The sequence below is a fragment of the Grammomys surdaster genome, unplaced genomic scaffold, assembly GCF_004785775.1.
Source record: "Grammomys surdaster isolate TR1022 unplaced genomic scaffold, NIH_TR_1.0 166, whole genome shotgun sequence".
Taxonomy (NCBI): domain Eukaryota; kingdom Metazoa; phylum Chordata; class Mammalia; order Rodentia; family Muridae; genus Grammomys; species Grammomys surdaster.
In genome coordinates, this window is record NW_021604614.1 from 569,663 (window position 1) to 587,151 (window position 17,489).

Sequence of the window (17,489 nt, forward strand, 5' to 3'; positions counted from 1 at the left end):
GCTCAGTGGGAACTCGCGCGCGCTAGATAGGGGGGACGTGCCACGGGGTGGCTCTGGACGGGTGGCGGGGTTGCAAAGAAGGGCAGCTGCGGGACGCTAGTCGCCCTCGCGCCAGTCACGTCCTTCCTTCCCCCCAGCTCAGCCCCGGCGTATTCCCGGGGAAAGTTTGTGGGGAGTTGCTGGTGGGGGGTGAAGCGCCTGTCTCTCTCTCTCCCTCTCTCTCTTTCCTCTGTCTCCTGGAGGAGAGAGTCGCGGACCGCCGCCGCCGCCACTGCCTGCCCCGCCGGCGCGGCGGAGCTGGAGCTGGTGGCGCTGTGGTGCCGCCGGCTCCGGGGGAGGGTCAGATCGGCCACCGGCGGCTGGCGGCGGCGGCGACGGCCAGGCTGGCGGGTGGCCCCTTGTCGTGAAGACAGCGGGTGGCTTGGAGTTCCTGGCTGCTGCTCGATCGGTCCCCTTGGGCCCAGCCGCCACCATTCCTCTTTCCACTACTCCCGTAAGGGATTGTCAACCGGTGTCGACCCGGCCAGGGGGCCGGCTACCCGGTGTGGCGGGTCCCTCCCCCACCCCGTTTGTTTACGTCCCGGGGCCAACCCGCAAGCCCCGCGCTCTTTTGTGTGTCTGCTGCGTGAAAGTGACTGCGGAGCTGGATCTGTCCCCCTGTTTTGCGCCCGGGGACTTCCCCGGGAAGGGGTTGTGGAGGAAGCTTTGGAAGGGAAAAACTTGGCTTGCGGGGGGGACGCCGGTGGGTCGCGCAGAGTGTGGGATCCGGCCCAGAGAAGGTAGAAGGTGCGGGAGGAAGGCTGCAACTTTCCACCCAGCCGAGGCCGCTGCGTGACCCGGTCTCGGGGCGCTTTTCCTCCCGGGTCACCGATCGGTGCAGACAGACTTAACTGCGCGTCTCAGGGACTTCCAGGGCTCCCCCCTCGGTGACCGGTCGCTTGCATCACTCCAGCCCCTCACTCTTCTTCGCGGAGGGGTGTGTTCTGTCCTGTCAGCAAAGGGGCCCCAGGAGCTATGGAGCGCTCCGCAGGTCCGCTCCGAGCTGCCTTCTCCAGCCCGGTTCTCGAAAGCAAAGCCCCGGGGGCGTCGCTGGACTGTACGGAGACTGATTGTGGTTCCCCATCGCCTCGAGGGGATGGTATCGGGGCTTCCCAATCCGTGGCGAAGCTGCCTGCGTGCCCAGAGGATGCTATTCTGCCTGCCACCCCTCATCGGAACCAGCTGCTCGCCCTCGGGGTCCTCCCTGCTAGTGCTAGCTCCGCGTTCGCGGCGCCTGGACAGCCCCGGGATTCTGCCAGGTGGATGTTGTGCGTAGCCGGAGCCAAGTTAAAGGTGAGCGGCAAATGAGCCCTCAGAGCTTTGATCATTGGGAACACCAGAGAGAGGGGACAGTCTTGTGGTTCATAGAGGCAGCCTTGCATTGTGTGTGTGTGTGTGTGTGTGTGTGTGTATGTATGATCTATAACATCTCTAGGGAACCGCCTTTGCTCCCAACTCTAAAGTGTGCTTGAACTTGAGTGAACTTTTCTAACCCGGAGGACTGGTGATATTTATTAACCCACAGCACCCTTAGGAGTCACAAACAAAACCAACTCCACATGGAGGCCTGTAGGAAACGAAGCCGATTGGATTAAAACAGCTATAAGTGGAGTGAAACAACTTTAACTGTGCTTGCTTTTTCTGCCCTTTCCTACGTGAGGACGATAAGGCCGACTTATACTCGTTATGAAATTTCCTCCCATTTCTCTTTTAACTAGGAAGACTATGTGAAATATGTATTTCTGATAAGATTAAAGCTTAAAGAAGTTTGAGTATTTATTGACTAAAATGGATTACTCCATAGTCTATTGTGTAAATTAGATTCCTGAATGTAATGAACACAGCCGGATGGCATTTTTTGATTAATTGGTCTACCCTATTTTAGTAAAAATAGCTCCCTTTTACCATAATTTATTTCTTGTGCTTACTGTAAAACCCGTTGTGGAATTTTAAGAAACCTTAATTTTCACACCCCCCATGTGACATCCTAGTTTAATATCAGTAAAGTTTTTATTACACATTCCCAAAGAAGCCCAGGAAAATGCTTTTGAGAGTTATTAGATTTTATGAACTCGGTGTGTATCCCCCCCCCCCCCCATGGATTAGTGTTCCTGGGGATATTGAGGACATTTAAGCAAGTGGCTTCATTAAAAGTTTCCCTTATGGTTGACATGAATGAACTTTATGTTGATCTTAAAGTAACAACCAGCAGAACATTTTGTTTCAGCTCTGTTCTTGTTACAGAGCCTTTGCCTTTTGGTAGACAGTGATTTGGCCTTAGGTGGTTTCAGCTGCTTCCCTGGATGGCAAGTTTGAGAGCGGTTCTTGAACTTGGAATTTCAAAGGTCAAGGCTGAGTCTAGACTGCTCCTTTATCTGGAAGTGGGTCCAGGGATTTTGAGTTGGTATCTGGTTGAGGTTCCTCTGTTCTCACCGATGGGGAGCTGGAGGTTTTGAGTGCGTATTCTTTAGGTTACACTGAGAGCTCAGTGTAAGTATTTGCCAAGTCTCAGCTGGAGTGGTTTAGGTCTTGGGAAGGAGCAGTAGGACCCCACACTCCTGGAGGCCATGTTCTTAATCCCCTGCTTAATCCCCTGCTGCTTGGGTCTTCTGGGAACTTGGAGTGGATGTCTGCCCCTGAAGAGAGTTTCTGAAAACTGGCCTGTTTCCTTTCTCATCTCCAACCAAAGCTTGTCCTGCAAAAAGTTAGGTTAGTGTTGCTAAGACTAGTTGAACAAGTTTTGATCCTGTCCCAGACTTGTAAAAACCAACTTTTTTTTTTTTTAAAAAAAGAGAAACACCATTGTATAAATTTATCTCTTAAATACATGTTTGAAAAGAGGTATATTTAACTCTTGTAACTTGTTTTCGGATTAGTGGAGCTCTGTTTTGGGGGATGGAACTTGCCTGTGGCTGTATCCTTGGGGGTCCTTTCACTGTGGTGTGACCTGTTCTTTATTGAGAATCCTCTGCAAAAGTGAACTTTGAAAATGTTCTCAAGTCAGAAAACAAACTCAGTTTTTCCTGCAAGTCTATTTTCTGGTTGCTTTTTTCCCTCCACTTCTGGAAGCGCTCACATTGGTGTTTGTATATGTGTTTCCTGCAGCCCAACACTGCTTCTTGTAATAAGTATATAATTTCAATTAAGATATCCCACTTAGTTCGTGCCTTTGATAGGACAATGAACGAACAAATGATGCAGTGCACTCCTGGTCTTTCTTTTCTTGATTCTTTTAATATAGGTGTCTTAAGCGTATGGGTGTGGGAAGGGTTATTATCAGTTACTCAAAGCTTTTGCCTGGGTGAAACTTTTTTTTTTTTTTTTGAAAGGCACAAGTCAGTGCAAGGCTAAAGTAAATGCAGTGGCTCTTGATGGAGTTGGGTGCGTGGAAGCTGTTTGGCCTGTCTTCGTCAGCATTCATGAGGGTCTACGTTGGAAAGGGGAACAACAGCTCTGTCTACCCAAGAATTACTCTCCCCTGATCCTTCGAGGTGCCCTGCAGTGTGGACAACCCCACTGAGCCCAGGACATTTAAGTTTTAAAATTCCCTTCTCAGTTGATAGTCAAGGAAGAAAAACCTACCAGTGTGTGTGGGAGTTTTCCATTGATGATCAGGGCTTCTCCTGAGGTTGTAGAAAAACAGGGCCAGAGATAGAAGTCCTATGTCTCCATTCCACAGTGAGGTGAAAGGAAGATAGATTTGTTGGGGAAAATTTGTATATTATATTAGGAGAAATTTTATCATATGAAAAACCTTTCGGAGACAGGCTCCATTCTTGCTCTTGGTTGCTTTTATAGTTGACGAAAATTTCATGTATCTTGCTGGGCCATAACATGAATGCCCGGTCAAAGCTACTGTAGTGAGTTATTCTGATATATAGGATTGTAAGTGACTATAGGAATTATTTGAAATTTAATGTGTAGCTTTAAAGTATAGTTACCCTTCCCAAGGGAAGTCTGATTTTTATTAGTCATTGTCAGCGGCAGAGATGTGTCTACCTCATCCGCTTGTTTTGTCTGAAGCTCTGGGTTACTGCTGCCGCAGAGAGAGTTTTGGTTTCAATTGAAATTCCCTTGCCTCTGATTGTTTAAACCAGACCCTTAATCTTATTTTAACATATTTTAACCATTCAAAAAAAACCTGGAAGACTTGTTTTGTGTAAGTAGCAAGCAAATATAGTTTAAACACTACAGAAATTCTGGTATCTAATTGAAAACAGGTGGGACTCTTGGACTCTTGCACATGAGTCTGACCATAGCCAAATGGAGGAACACTTACTGTTGGTGGTTCTTCATTTTTGTTGGTGGTATTTGAAGAGAGGCCATAGCCTCTCTTTACCCCATATTACTCTTCACCTGGACATCCTTAGTCATGTCTGAGAGAAAAAGGATCACAGAGACCATAATTGATCTTTTTTTTTTTTTTTTTTTTGGAGACAGGGTCTCTTTACAAAGCCCTGGCTGTCCTGGAACTCATAGACCAGGCTTAAACTCAGAGATCCTCCTGCCTTAGCTTACTGAGTGCTGGGGTTAAAGAAGGCACACATCCATCACTACTTTTGTTTTTTTTATGGGAGAATAGGTTTCCATTTTATGATAGCCTGACTGTGCTTTAAACTGAGTGACAAGTGACTTTGCCTAAAGATCCCACGTGGAATGATGGACTCTTTCCCGGAAAGCCTTAATAAAGTGAACTCAGTCTGGGGAGCATTCACTAACATACCAGTGCCGTGGTCCCCTGAGAACTATTTGACAGTTTTCCATTTCAGTTTTTGAGGGTGTGTTCCTGAAAGCCACTTGGTGGCCTTGACTTTCTATCTGTTCCAAGTCAGGTTTTCCTGTGTCTGTAGTTACTGGATTTTTCCCTAAGGATCATCTGGGGTTGTTGGTCTTGGTCACGATTTGGCTTTTTCTTAGTTGCACTGGGTCCTTAAGTTGCACTTTTTAAATTATTTATTAATTTATTGGTAGGATTTCTGTAGTGCAAGCTGGCCTCAAACTTACAGCAATCCTCCTGCCCACCTCCCAGTGCTATCATTATAGACACAAACCACTGTACTTAGCCCTGTCTCTCTATTTGACCTGGGTTCTGAGAAAGTTGGTGAGGAGAGCATTGTTTGGCAGGGAAGGGCATATCCTCGTAGGAAAGGACCTGGGGTTAAGGAAACCTGTGTTGTTGGCCTCCGTGTTGCTGTACCCAGAATGCTTCTGAGTCCCTAAAAAGTGCTCTGATACACTGTTCACATTAAATGATACAGTTTAAAAAAATATGAGGGTGAACATGGATTTTGAAAGATGTCTAGTTCATCATAAACCTCTTCAAGTTTTAAGGCTATGCCTGGCATGGTGGTACACACACCTTCTATCCTGGCACTTAGATAAAAGTTTATGGCCAGCCCAGTCTACATTGTGTGCTCTGATGAGACTCTGTCTGAAAAACAAACAAAAGAGTTTTAGGGCTGTGGGTAGCAGGCAGATCAATTGCCTAAGCATATGAGAATCAAACAGTTCCATCCCAGCACTGAAAAGTTACAGTAAATAAGAGATGTTAGCCGGGCGGTGTTGGCGCACGCCTTTAATCCCAGCACTTGGGAGGCAGAGGCAGGCGGATTTCTGAGTTCGAGGCCAGCCTGGTCTACAGAGTGAGTTCCAGGACAGCCAGGGCCACACAGAGAAACCCTGTCTCGAAAAAAACAAAAAACAACAAAAAAAAAAGAGAGCGAGAGAGCGAGAGAACGAGCGAGAGAGAGAGATGTCAATTTCTTTATTTTCATCTGATTTTTTTTTTTTCTTACTGTTGGAGGCTGCAGGCATTTGGCAGGAGTTTTGTATTTAATAGAGCCTTGGGCCATGGGAAATGGGGTAATAGAACACAGGGTTGGGGGGTGTCTTTCTGTGAGAGGAAAGGTAATCAGACCAAAGGCTACTGGGAAGACACCCTGTAGAAAAGGGTTCGAGAGATTTACATTGAGTAAAATGACTAGGTCCTGCTTCCTTCCATTAAAGCGTCCTTGAGGCAGAGCCGGGAAAGCAGGCCACACCTTCCTAAGACATCCAGGTCTGCGCCCAGGCTCCTCCATTCACCCTTGTTTGAAATCAAGGATGCTTTCAAGTGTTTGATTTATGCAGTTAACGCTGGAGGAAATTACTAGAGCTTAAGCTCTGATCTGCCAAGGAGCTGGTTCTTTTTCACATTACCTTGAGCAAGGCTGCAATAAGGAAATGCAGTTATCATTGTAAAAGGTTGCCTATGGTTGCTTGCAAGGCATCCTGAGTTTGGTTAAGGGAAAAACAAATAGACAAATTAGTTCTTTTCTTAAGCGAATGTTACAGAATGTTGAGCGGCGGAATGCTGCCCTTACTGTCATTAAAATATATTTGGATGTTGACAGCTTTTCTTTTTCTAAGAAGGAAGAGGCTTTCAGATCCTATCCACCCAGCATATGTGCAAACTAAAGTCAGGGCTTAGGGTGTGGTGCAGTTTGGAGTGCCTGCTACCTCACTGGGATCTAGATGCAGGAGGATTCACATGGTGCACACCCATAAATCCCCATTCTGGGGAGATAGGTGAGGGATATTCAGGGTCATCCTTGAATACATTGAGGACAGCCTGGGCTAAGTGAGACCCTGACTGAAAAAGTAAAACATGCCAATGCCACAGCTCAAGAGCTTCTTTCCACTGCCCTCCTGTAAGCAAGGTAGCGGTCTTTCAATTGGGTCTTTTTCCCTAATAAATTGTGACTTTTGTTTTCTAATGTAATTTGATGTTGTAAAGATTCAAAACCACGTGAACTCATTTTAAGTGCTATTACTAGATTGTTCTCTTGGACCTCTGAGTACTTTGGTTTATTGCCATGTTTACTCTGTTAAAAACAATTTGATGAAAGTTAGTAAGATGGGGCTGGGGAGATGGCTTCATGAGTACCAGCCCTTGCTGTGAAGGCAGTCAGAACCTAGTTTAAATCCTTAGCATCTATGCAAAATGGGGAGCATGCCTGGAACTCCAGATTATGGGTGAGGAGGCAGGCTGATCCCAGAGTTCCCCAGTGAACTCAGTTAAAAGATGAGCTTCAGCCGGGCAGTGGTGGCTCACACCTTTAATCCCAGCACTTGGGAGGCAGAGGCAGGTGGATTTCTGAGTTGGAGGCCAGCCTGGTCTACCGAGTGAGTTCCAGGACAGCCAGGGCTACACAGAGAAACCCTGCCTCAAAAAACCAAAAAAAAAAAAAAAAAAAAAAAGAGCTTCCGGTTCAGTGAGAGACAGACCTGTCTCAAAAATAAGCTGGGGACACCTGCTTCCCTCCTCTGGCCTCTGCATTGAGTGCTTGTACACACAGGTGCTCCTACAACATACACCACACACACAGACACACAGAGAGACACACAGAGGTTTTTTTTTTGTTTTGTTTTGTTTTTTTTAGGTTAGTAAATGTCACAGAAGGCAAGCTGTTATTTTAAAAGTTACTTCTTTTGTGTGTGTGTGTGTGTGTGTGTGTGTGTGCATGTGTGTGCATGTGTGTGCATGTGTGTGTGCATGTACTAAGAGTAAGGCTAGAGGACAACTTGGGAGCGAGGCTTTCTTTCCACCATGATGGAACTCAGGTGGTCAGGCTTGGTGGTATGTGCCTTTATTGGCTCAACCATCTTTTTGGGCCTGGAAGGCAAACTTGTTTTTCAGAGCTGGGAGCTGCCAACCTCAGCAAGGCCTGGGGACTCATGGGGAAGGAAGGGCTACTGTGGAGCCGCCCTTGGCCTTCTCAAGGCAGCCCCAAGCTCTGTCACCTTTGCCTGCCATTTCTTGCTCTGCTCCTGCTCTGCCAGGCCCGTCATCTTGTCATCTCCAGTGTTATGACAACCGTTTTTTTTTTTTTTAAGATGAAGTATTTGTGGTACTTCTTTATTTTGAGATATTTATAAGATGAGATGTAAATGAAAATTTAAATTACTACTTGAGATTGGACATTACAAGTTTTTTAGTTGAGATTTGGAAAGGATTTTGTTTTTTTCCCTTGGAGATGGCCACATTCTTTCGATCTGATCACTGTTTTCTTGTGTCATTCCATATGGGTGAAACAAATACATTTTAATAATTTTTTTATTTTAAAAAATTTTTTATTGCTAAATGTGTGAAATGTGTGTGTATGTGTGCGTGTGGGTGTGTGCACATGCACAGGTTAGAGGACAACTTTCTGGTGTCAGTTTTTTTTTTTTTAAACTGGGATGCTAGGGATCAAACTCAGGTTTTCAGGCTTGTGTGACAAATGCTTTTTACCTTTTAAGCTGTCTTGCTGACCCAATCTTTTCTTTCTTTTTAAAAAATGTTTCAATCCTTCTATCTCAGCTTCTTCAACATATCCTGCCAGGGTGTGGGGTCATAACCAGCCATTTTATGTTTTGAGTCAAGATTTCAGGTTGGCCTGGAACTGACTATATAGCCAATAATGCCTTTGAACTCCTGATCTTCCTGTTTCTCCCCCCCAAACTGAGATTATAGAGGAGTACCTCAACTCCAGACTGTTCTCTGTCCTTTCTGTTTCCCCCATGCTGGTTGATTCCATGCTGTGATTCCATGTTATTTTGCTCTGGACTGCCTTCACCAAGAGGAGCCTGTGGTGCTAGACCTTTTCAATGGAAACAAAATAAAACAAAACTGTGTATCCTAGTACACAGACCTTAAACTCCGAACAGATCTGTAGTTGCATTCTGTGTTATAGCTGCAAGGCTTTGGAACAGAAAATAGTGGCAGTCATGGCTGTGGGAGCCTTCGTTCATGCCAGTGTAGGATGCTTACGGACTGGCTTGCCTATTTCAGTTTTACCTCAGTTTCTTGCTTTCGCAACAGCCCGTGCTCTCACATCTTCCAGCCAAGTGGGAGATAGGCTCCAGTTGGGATCATGTTTCTGCTCAGTAGGCAAGTGTGGGAACACTGGAGTCAGGCAGGAAGCCTGGCTGCTGCCAGATGCCTCTTCCAGGTGATGAGGTCCACCACAGCCTTTGCAGTGAGCACAGGGGACCCATGGGCTGGCCGGGTGCTTTATCTGGCCCTGCCATGCAAAAGTGGTACAGTGTCACCTGAAGCTGGCCATCCTAGAGGGAAGGAATTGCCTTTCTTTTCCACCCTTGTCCGCTATTGTCTTCAACCCTGGCATCTACAGTTTGTTAGCACAGTGTGGGATTGGGAAAGGAAGGATATTGCCAGTTATGGTTGAAGGTCATTGTCAGGGAGTTAGAAGTGGTTTGCAGTTGTTTTACATGGCTTCGTGTTGGTATGCAATTATGCTGTCATCCCATAGTTTTACTTTAATGAAATCTTTGTGTCTTTGTGTGTGTGTGTGCGCGCGCGCGTGCGTGCCTGCATGTTTGGGGGTTGTTTATTACTGGTGAGATCTTGTCTTTTCTAACACACATGACCTAAGTTTGTAATCTTTGCTTGTTTCAAAATTGTCCATTCTAACGAAGCAGGTTGAAATCCATGGCAGTTGGCTGCCAGATGAATCTTCTCAAACCATTGATTTCGTCATGTTGTGCCTGTCCGTAAACACCCACAGCAGCTTACTCTGGCATGGAATGGAGACCACATTCCCCAGGCTGGCAGACAGAACTTCTGATAGATGTCTGTCTTCACTGCATTTAAACCTTTCATTCCAGCAGAAGCAAACCCAGAATCTTGCTGGTTTGTGGACATTGCCCTTCGAAGCTCCCTCTGGACATCCATCTGAGGCTTCAGCCTGATTGCATGCATTCCTTCCCGCCTGGAGGAGTGGCAGACTCCCTCTGGGAGGAGGCAGACTGAATGGCAAGGAGGAGGCTTTGACAGTGTGCCTGGGGCTGCAGCGGGCAAGGAAGGCCAATTATGGGGGTGAGGGCTTCCTAGAAACAGTTATTGGTGGCTGGGGGACTCTGAGCTCTCTTCTGAGTACTGTCTTCCTCCTTCAGTGTATCTGATGGCTGCTGGGGCAGCATCCAGCAATCCTGACTTGGCTGGGACCTGCTGTCCACTTTAGGTTCTACATGTACTACCTGCTACACTCTCCTAGGGCTGTGTACAATTGGAAAGTGTTGCCTGAGGGCTGTGGCCTCTTTCAGTGGTTGGCCTTTTCACGCTCTGCTGGGGATACTTAAGTAGTTAATTTTAGAATGCAAAGTTGATTCCCCTCCACACCCCCCCCCCCTTTCTTCGATGCTGGATTGAAACCTGGGCCTTGCCCATGCTAGGCTAACATGTAGGCTAACCCACAGAGCTGCGTTCCAACTGTGATCTGGTTCTTAATATCATGGAAGTTGGGGCAGTTCCTTTAAAATGACTATACTTGGAAACCTACTGAAGGAATATGTTTGATTTGTATATTCTTGTTTATTAAATTCCTTCTTTGTACATGTTGGTTCAAGTCCATGTAGGGTCCTCCCCATCTCCCTGCCCCCACCTCCTGTACTAGGGATGGAACTCATGACCTCATGCATAGTAGGCAAGCACTACCAACTGAGCCATGTCTTCAGCTCCCTAAAAATCCACTTAAAAAATGAAGTCAGATAGAACAGTTTTATGCTGGAGATTTGTTATCAAGGGAGGGTGCCTCCTTCATTTGCCATCTAGTTGTTAGAACCCAGCAAATGTCAGAGCAAGCCTGGAGCCAGAAGTGCTCAGGTCTGGGTGTCTGGGCCAGAGGAATGGGCTGTGTTGTACCAGCCCATTCCTCAGAAGCTCTTGTGGGCCTGGCACCTGGCCAGCCCTGGCTCAGAGCAATAGTCTTCATAGTCCACACTTTCTCTGTTTTTTCTTTCTTTCTTTCTTTCTTTCTTTCTTTCTTTCTTTCTTTCTTTTTTTAGATTTAAAGATTTATTTATTTATTTTTATTTATGAATATACTGTAACTGTCTTCAGACACACCAGAAGAGGGCATCCAATCTCATTATGGATGGTTGTGAGCCACCATGTGGTTGCTGGGATTTGAACTCAGGACCTCTGGAAGAGCAGTCAGTGCTCTTAACTGCTGAGCCATCTCTCCAGCCCCCTCTCTGTTTTTTCATTACCCCAAGAAATCTCTACATAGGATATTTCTGTGCTGGTGACATCATTGTCTGGCTGTACAAGCAAACATTTGCATGGATCTGTAGAAGCAAGGGTAGCAGGTGGGATCTGAGAGGAGCTAGATGGTCCAAGGGGTGTAGACTGCTGCTGTAGGGTGGAGGGAGTGGGCTAGCAAAGGGAAGAGGCTTTATTTCTTTTGACATTTCAGGAGTTTGTTGGATGTCTTGGCTAAAGGTTGATGCTGTGTACAGAGATGGATTGAGACCCAGAGTTTGGAGCCTATGGTAGATTTTTTTGGGGGGCTTTGATTAATGCTTGAGAATTCTGCAAAGTTGTGGGCTAGGAATACAGCTCAGCATAGAGCTTTTGCCTAGCATGTGAGAAGCCCAGGGTTCAATCCCTAGTACCAAGGACAGAGAGACAGAAAAACAGGGATAGAGGGAGGAGGAAAGAGAGAGACAGAGACAAAGAACATGAGAGAGAGAGAGAGAGAGAGAGAGAGAGAGAGAGAGAGAGAGAGAGATATCGAGATCAGTCTATTTTTGCTGGAGATGGAGTGGGTAAAAGTTTCTTTACTTGCAGACCTTATTTTAGCTTGCATTTGGTATACCTCTGTGTCTCTCACTTTAACTTTCCCAGCTCTGGGTCTAGGGGTTCCCATGCATGTGTGGTGAAAGGAATGAGAAGGGAAGGGAGAGGCTGCTCACAGGCTGGAACTTAAAAACTGTAGCCAGCATATGTCTGCTGGTGAGAGGGCAGTGAGTTTATTTTTTCCCACTGCCAGCCCTCATTTCCTGGGCACTGAGCACTAGTGGGTCATGGCCTAGGCCCTTGCTTTATTTCATGGTATTTATACACAGTTTTGTGGAGGATGTACAAATTCCACTGTATAGGGAGAGCTACTCTTGGGTCCTCCTGTGGGCTGCCTGAGAAGAGTTCTGGGATGTCTGGTTTACTAAGTAGCTGGAGAATGAAGTGGGGCCTGGTTGGGTTGCCTCACAGGGAGTGCTTCGAAGAACCTGGCCTTTCCTTGTCCTGAGACTCAAACCTCAAACTCAGGTAGACTTATCATTGTGTGACCTTCCTAGCTTGCAAACTTTCTCTGCTTCCTCGTTAGCCAGAAGGAAGCTCTATCCAAGATACTACACACTTGCATGAAACCTTCATCAGATATCTGGGCTAAAAGGAGCCCTGTTTTCTAACTCACCAGCCCCATATTCTCATCCAAGTGTATCTGCAAATAATGTGCACACACAGCTATGTTGGATGAGTTTTGGGAGAGACTTTCACTTCGGAGCATCTAGGTGCTGGGAAGGGAGTTGCTATTTGTACTCTGAGTGTTTAACCTTGTGCTGGCCAGGGCCACCTCTGTCCCAGACCTTGGAAGTCAAGCTACTATGGTGGCAGAGCCACTCAAGTCCTCCTATATCCTCAGGACAGCACCGCTTCAAGGGGTCTGTTTTTAGCTTGCAAGAAGGGATGGCATCCTGTTGTGGATATTCAGTGACTTTCTGAGAGCATCCTAGTCACAGTGACACTCTATACATCTTATTTTTCTCAGTGATTTATTACTGGGAACTGAGCTTTTAGCTGACTGGATTCAGAAAACTATTAGTATAACTTAGCATGCCTGATGTACTTGACATTATTTATACTTGCTGCTTTTGTGTGCATATGTGAATGGGAGAGTGCACAGGGCTTACATAACATATATGTAGAGATTAGAGGACAACTTTTGGAAGCTGATTCCTTTGTTCTGCTATTTGGGTTCCAGGAATGAAACTATGGTTGTCGTACTTGGCAGCAAGCACCTTTACCTGGTGATCCATCTTGCAGACCTGGATTGGGGTTGGGGATGACAATGGCTTGTTATGAAATGATGAAGTTAAAGAAAAAAATATGACAAAAAAATAAAGAGAAAATACTAAAAAATGTGTGTTGGTTTTGGAAATAATGTAGTGCATTTGAGTGAAATAATTTTTTTTGTTTTTGGATCAACTTGTATTTTTTTCAGGTTACTTGGGCTGTCCCTGCTTGTGTGTGTGTGTGTGTGTGTGTGTGTGTGTGTGCAATGCCTGCCAGCAAGTGTCTGTCCTGATACCTAGCAGACACAGCCCCCCACCAGTGCGTACCTGACTTGTCACCAGGTATCATTATAATCGGGCACGCCTGCCCTCAGCTATATATGCACATGTGTGCAGCTACCTGTGGAAACTAAATTACAGCTTTAGCTATCATTTCTTAGATGCTATACACCTTTTGTGTGTTCTTTGTTTTTTTGAGACAGGGTTTCTCTGTATAGTCCTGGTTGTCCTTGAACTTACTCTATAGATAAGGCTAGCCTCAAACTCAGAGGTTCACCTGTCTCTTCTTCCAGAGTGCTTGAGATTAAAGGTGTGTGTCACCACTCCTGGCCAACACCTTGGTTTCTGAGACAGGATCACTCACTGGTTGGAACTCACCAAGCAGGCCAGCTGGCCAGTGAGTCTCAAGGTTCCTCCTGTCCTCATCTCTCCGGCACTGGGATTATAGGTGTGCTCCATTCATATGACTTTTTATGTAGGTTCTGGGGATCAAAGGCTCTCATGCTTGGACAGTGAGCACTTTCCCAACTCACCCGTTTGTGCAGCCCCTTCACTCACTTCTCGAGTGAGTCTCATGGTGTCTGGCTGCCTCAGATCCTTTTCAACGTAAAGTAAGCTCCTGTTCTGCTGGGGAAAGATCTCAAGGCAGAGTATCCCTGTGCACCAGGCTGAGGGGTGGGTGTTTCTGAAGAATGGGCCCTGCCTCTTTCTCCAACCACTTAGTATTTAGAACTTCCTGTTTCTGTGCTAGGCTGGATTATGTTCTGGAACCACAAAGAATTGCTGCCACTCAGGAGCCTACATTCTTGTAGGTGAGATAGGAAACAGGTGAAGAACTAAGTTGCAGCTTGTGGACACCTAGGGTTCTAGGAACAAATGGAGCAGGGCCTGTAGCACAGCCTCATGAAGGCATTTCTGTTTTCCAAGACCTGGAGAAACAACTGATTTCTAAATTGAAGACAGATAGTTGAAGGCCTAGATTTGCATTGCAAAATAGTCTTCCAGAAGCTCCATATGAAGGGTGGACCACAGCAAGAAAAGACAGACAGCAAGGAATTGAACCAGGAGGTTGTGTGTGGTGATGCCATTCTCCCTAGGAGATAATGGGGAGGGCCAGGTTAGTGCCCATCCCAGATTGAATGTATCCAAATTTGCCAATTTGGGCGAGGCCATGGCAGAAATGGGACATTTTACTAGGATGCCATTTGGGCCTAAAGAACCAAGGTTGGGGAATGGCATCTATGAGAGAGACCACCTTTCTTCAGAGAGAATGGTCTTCAGTGTCACACTGACACTGGGCATCCAGCAAGCCTGTGTCCACAGCGTTTGGGGTGCAGGCTATGAGTTCTCTCAGAGATGGGTCTTTATGCTACCCAGCTGGCTGGCTGCCACAGGCTTATTCAAAACAGGTGTGGTGATGGGCTCTGCTTCAGCCTTGGCTGTGAGTCAGACATGCGGGGAGTCAGCCTGGAGTTTCTTTCATTCATCCCTATTTGCTTTTTGTTGGTAATCCTGTGTAATTCCCTGGTTTCATGATGTAATTCTAATGGAATTAAACTTGAACACTTCAAAAATTATGTAATTAATTGTGTTCAGCTTCAATTACAGTGACTAATTATAATGATACCTGGTGGCAAGTCAGGTACACACTGGTGGGGGGCTGTGTCTGCTAGGTATCAGGACAGACACTTGCTGGAAGGCATTGCAGCAACTGCATCAGAGCTGCCTGGCTGGCTATGGCTTCTTGGGCCCCTTCTTGAGATAGCTCTACTGGTGGGCATGCAGAGAGGGAGGTGATGACAGGCCCAGAAGGGAAAGGCTGTTTTAGGATGAGGTTGATATAAAGGACTACAGCTCTGAAAGCAAGTGGCAGGGTGACCCAGGAAGCTAAGGCCAAGAAGCTAAGGTTCTGAGATTCTGTTTGCCTGGGAAATAAGGGCGGATGCATGCAAGTGCACTTTGAGGATTCCAGGCTTGGGAAGGCAACTAAAGGAGGAGGAGACAGCGTAAGAGTTACCTTGGCATGAGAGAAGAAAGAAGTCAATCAAGTGTAATGTCCCTGTGGTACCATTTGCAGGAAGACAAGGTGCAGGCCATAGGGTATAGAAATAGAACTGTTAGACCCCACAACAGAGCTCTGAGTTTGCAGACTTTTGAAAACCCCCTTTGCTGGCTGGAGATGCAGCTCATGGGTTGAGTTATTGCCTCGAGCTCATAAAGCTCTAGGTTCCATCTCCAGCACCACATAAAGTGTGATGGTATGTGCCTATAAACCTAGCTCTAGGGAGACAAAGATCAGAAGTTCTAGGTTATTTGTGATTATATAGTGACCTTGAAGCCAGCTTGTGCTACAGGAGACCCTGTCTTAAAAACAAAAACAAGGAGAAAACCCTGCCCCTTTGAAAAGTTCTGCTTTATGTGAGAAAGAGGGTTTCTTTCTTGCTAAGGGTCCCTTCACACCAATTGACTCTCCCTGCTAAAGCTAGGTATTTGACCTGTCCCTCTGATAGGAGGTGCAGAATTGTCCCTGAAGGGGCATGCTGTATTTTTGGAAGACCCAGCAGTCTCTCCTTGCTCAGCTGCCTGCTTGATGAATGAATCTGCCACCACCTTCTTCCTGGAAGTGTCTGAAGTAGATTCTACTCACAGCACCTAGGTGGCCCTTAGTCCCTGGTGGTGTGTTTTTGAGAGTTGCTTCCTGCTTAGGGGCTTAAGGTATCTTAGAAGATTCTTTAAGATTGCACTAGACTAGGCTGCAGCCCAGGTGTCCTGCTGTGGGCCCCGTTCCACATGAAAGAGCCCTGCATCTCCAAACTCTGGCTGAGTCAGAAGTTTCTGTTAGGCCCATCCATTAGCTCGGATGCATTACATGGGTTGGGTTATTGAGGGGAGAGTGGAACTTGCACACACAAGGGATACACAACTATTTTGAAAAGGTTCCCTTGGGCTTATTGGTAAGGGACTCTTATAACATGCAAGAGGCTCTGAGTTTCATCCCCATCACTGCAAAAGTTAATGCAAAAAAATTAGAAGTGTTCTGAGAATTGTTAAACAAACAAACAAATAAACAAACAGATATCTTTTGGAAGGATGGTTTGAAGAAATTTTTCTTTTTTCTCTTTTCTGCCCTGTTGACTTGGCCTAGAGACTGGCCTTCTTATCTCAAACTCAGTATGTAACCCAGGGTCGCCTTGTACTTGGAATCCTCCTGTTTCTATCTTAAATCCTGGGGTTATTGGGGCTGGAGAGATGGCTCAGAGGTTAAAAACACTGACTGCTCTTCCAGAGGTCCTGAGTTCAATTCCCAGCAACCACATGGTGGCTCACAACCATCCATAATGAGATTGGATGCCCTCTTCTGGTGTGTCTGAAGACAGCTACAGTGTATTCATATGCATAATTTAAATAAAATCTTTAAAAAAAAAATCCTGGGGTTACAGGTGTGGCTAGACTGCTGGCTAATGAGCCAGGGAGTCTCCTCCTTCTCTTCCTGACTTCTGAGTTTAAGGCTTTGTACCTCCTTGCCAGCTTTTCCTTTGGTGCTGGGGGTTGAACTCAGGTCCTCACACCTGCACTGAAAGCACTTTACTGACCTCTCCCCCTAGCCTCACGCACAAGTTTTCAGGTGAGCGCATACACTTATGTTTCTTAGCTACACTTTTAGTAGAATTGTCGAAGTCTCTAGTGACGTGTTTAACCCGAGTCTGTGGCTTTGGGGCATCTTGGGTGACTCTTCTTTCCACAGTGCATATTTTAACACCTGGCCTGCTCTTTGTTTGTCTATCCTGGCCTGGTTTCTCCTCCTTACAACCCTTTTGATCTGCTCCTGCAACCCCCCACCCCCTTCCCGCCCCAACCCCAACTGCTACTGCTGGCAAATTGAAACAGCTGGGGAACAGTTTAGGATGAGAGTACATTTCTCCAAGTTCTTGTGCACCTGCTCTGCACACTATCTTGGGTACCCCTACATCCCATACACCTATCACCCTCTAGAGCCAAGCTTAAGTCTTGTAAGGCTGGCTCAGGTGAGGGTACTTAACTCTGGATTTCAATAACCAGCAAAAGGCTGTGGGGTGTAGTTGCTCCTTCCCTCCCTTCCTGTGTGAGAAAAGGCTTCTCAGATATGCCACTATCATTTAAGTTTTGGGAGCTTCAAGCCAGAATGACAATCACAGAGTAGAACAGTGAGAAGTGCTGTGTCCTTGGTGGCTCTGAGGAACTGAATAAGCCACCTCCCTAGTCACCTGTGGTAGGAGAAAACATTTCCTCACATTCCTGCTGCTGGAAAAGAATTCTCTCTCTCTCTCTCTCTCTCTCTCTCTCTCTCTCTCTCTCTC

The 17,489-nt window shown here is 46.3% G+C and overlaps 1 protein-coding gene across 4 annotated transcripts in view; it reads left to right on the plus strand.

The window, feature by feature from the left end:
• The window catches only part of Cux1 (cut like homeobox 1), a 289,376-nt gene that overhangs the window by 953 nt on the left and 270,934 nt on the right, over positions 1-17,489 (plus strand). The window lies entirely within an intron of this gene.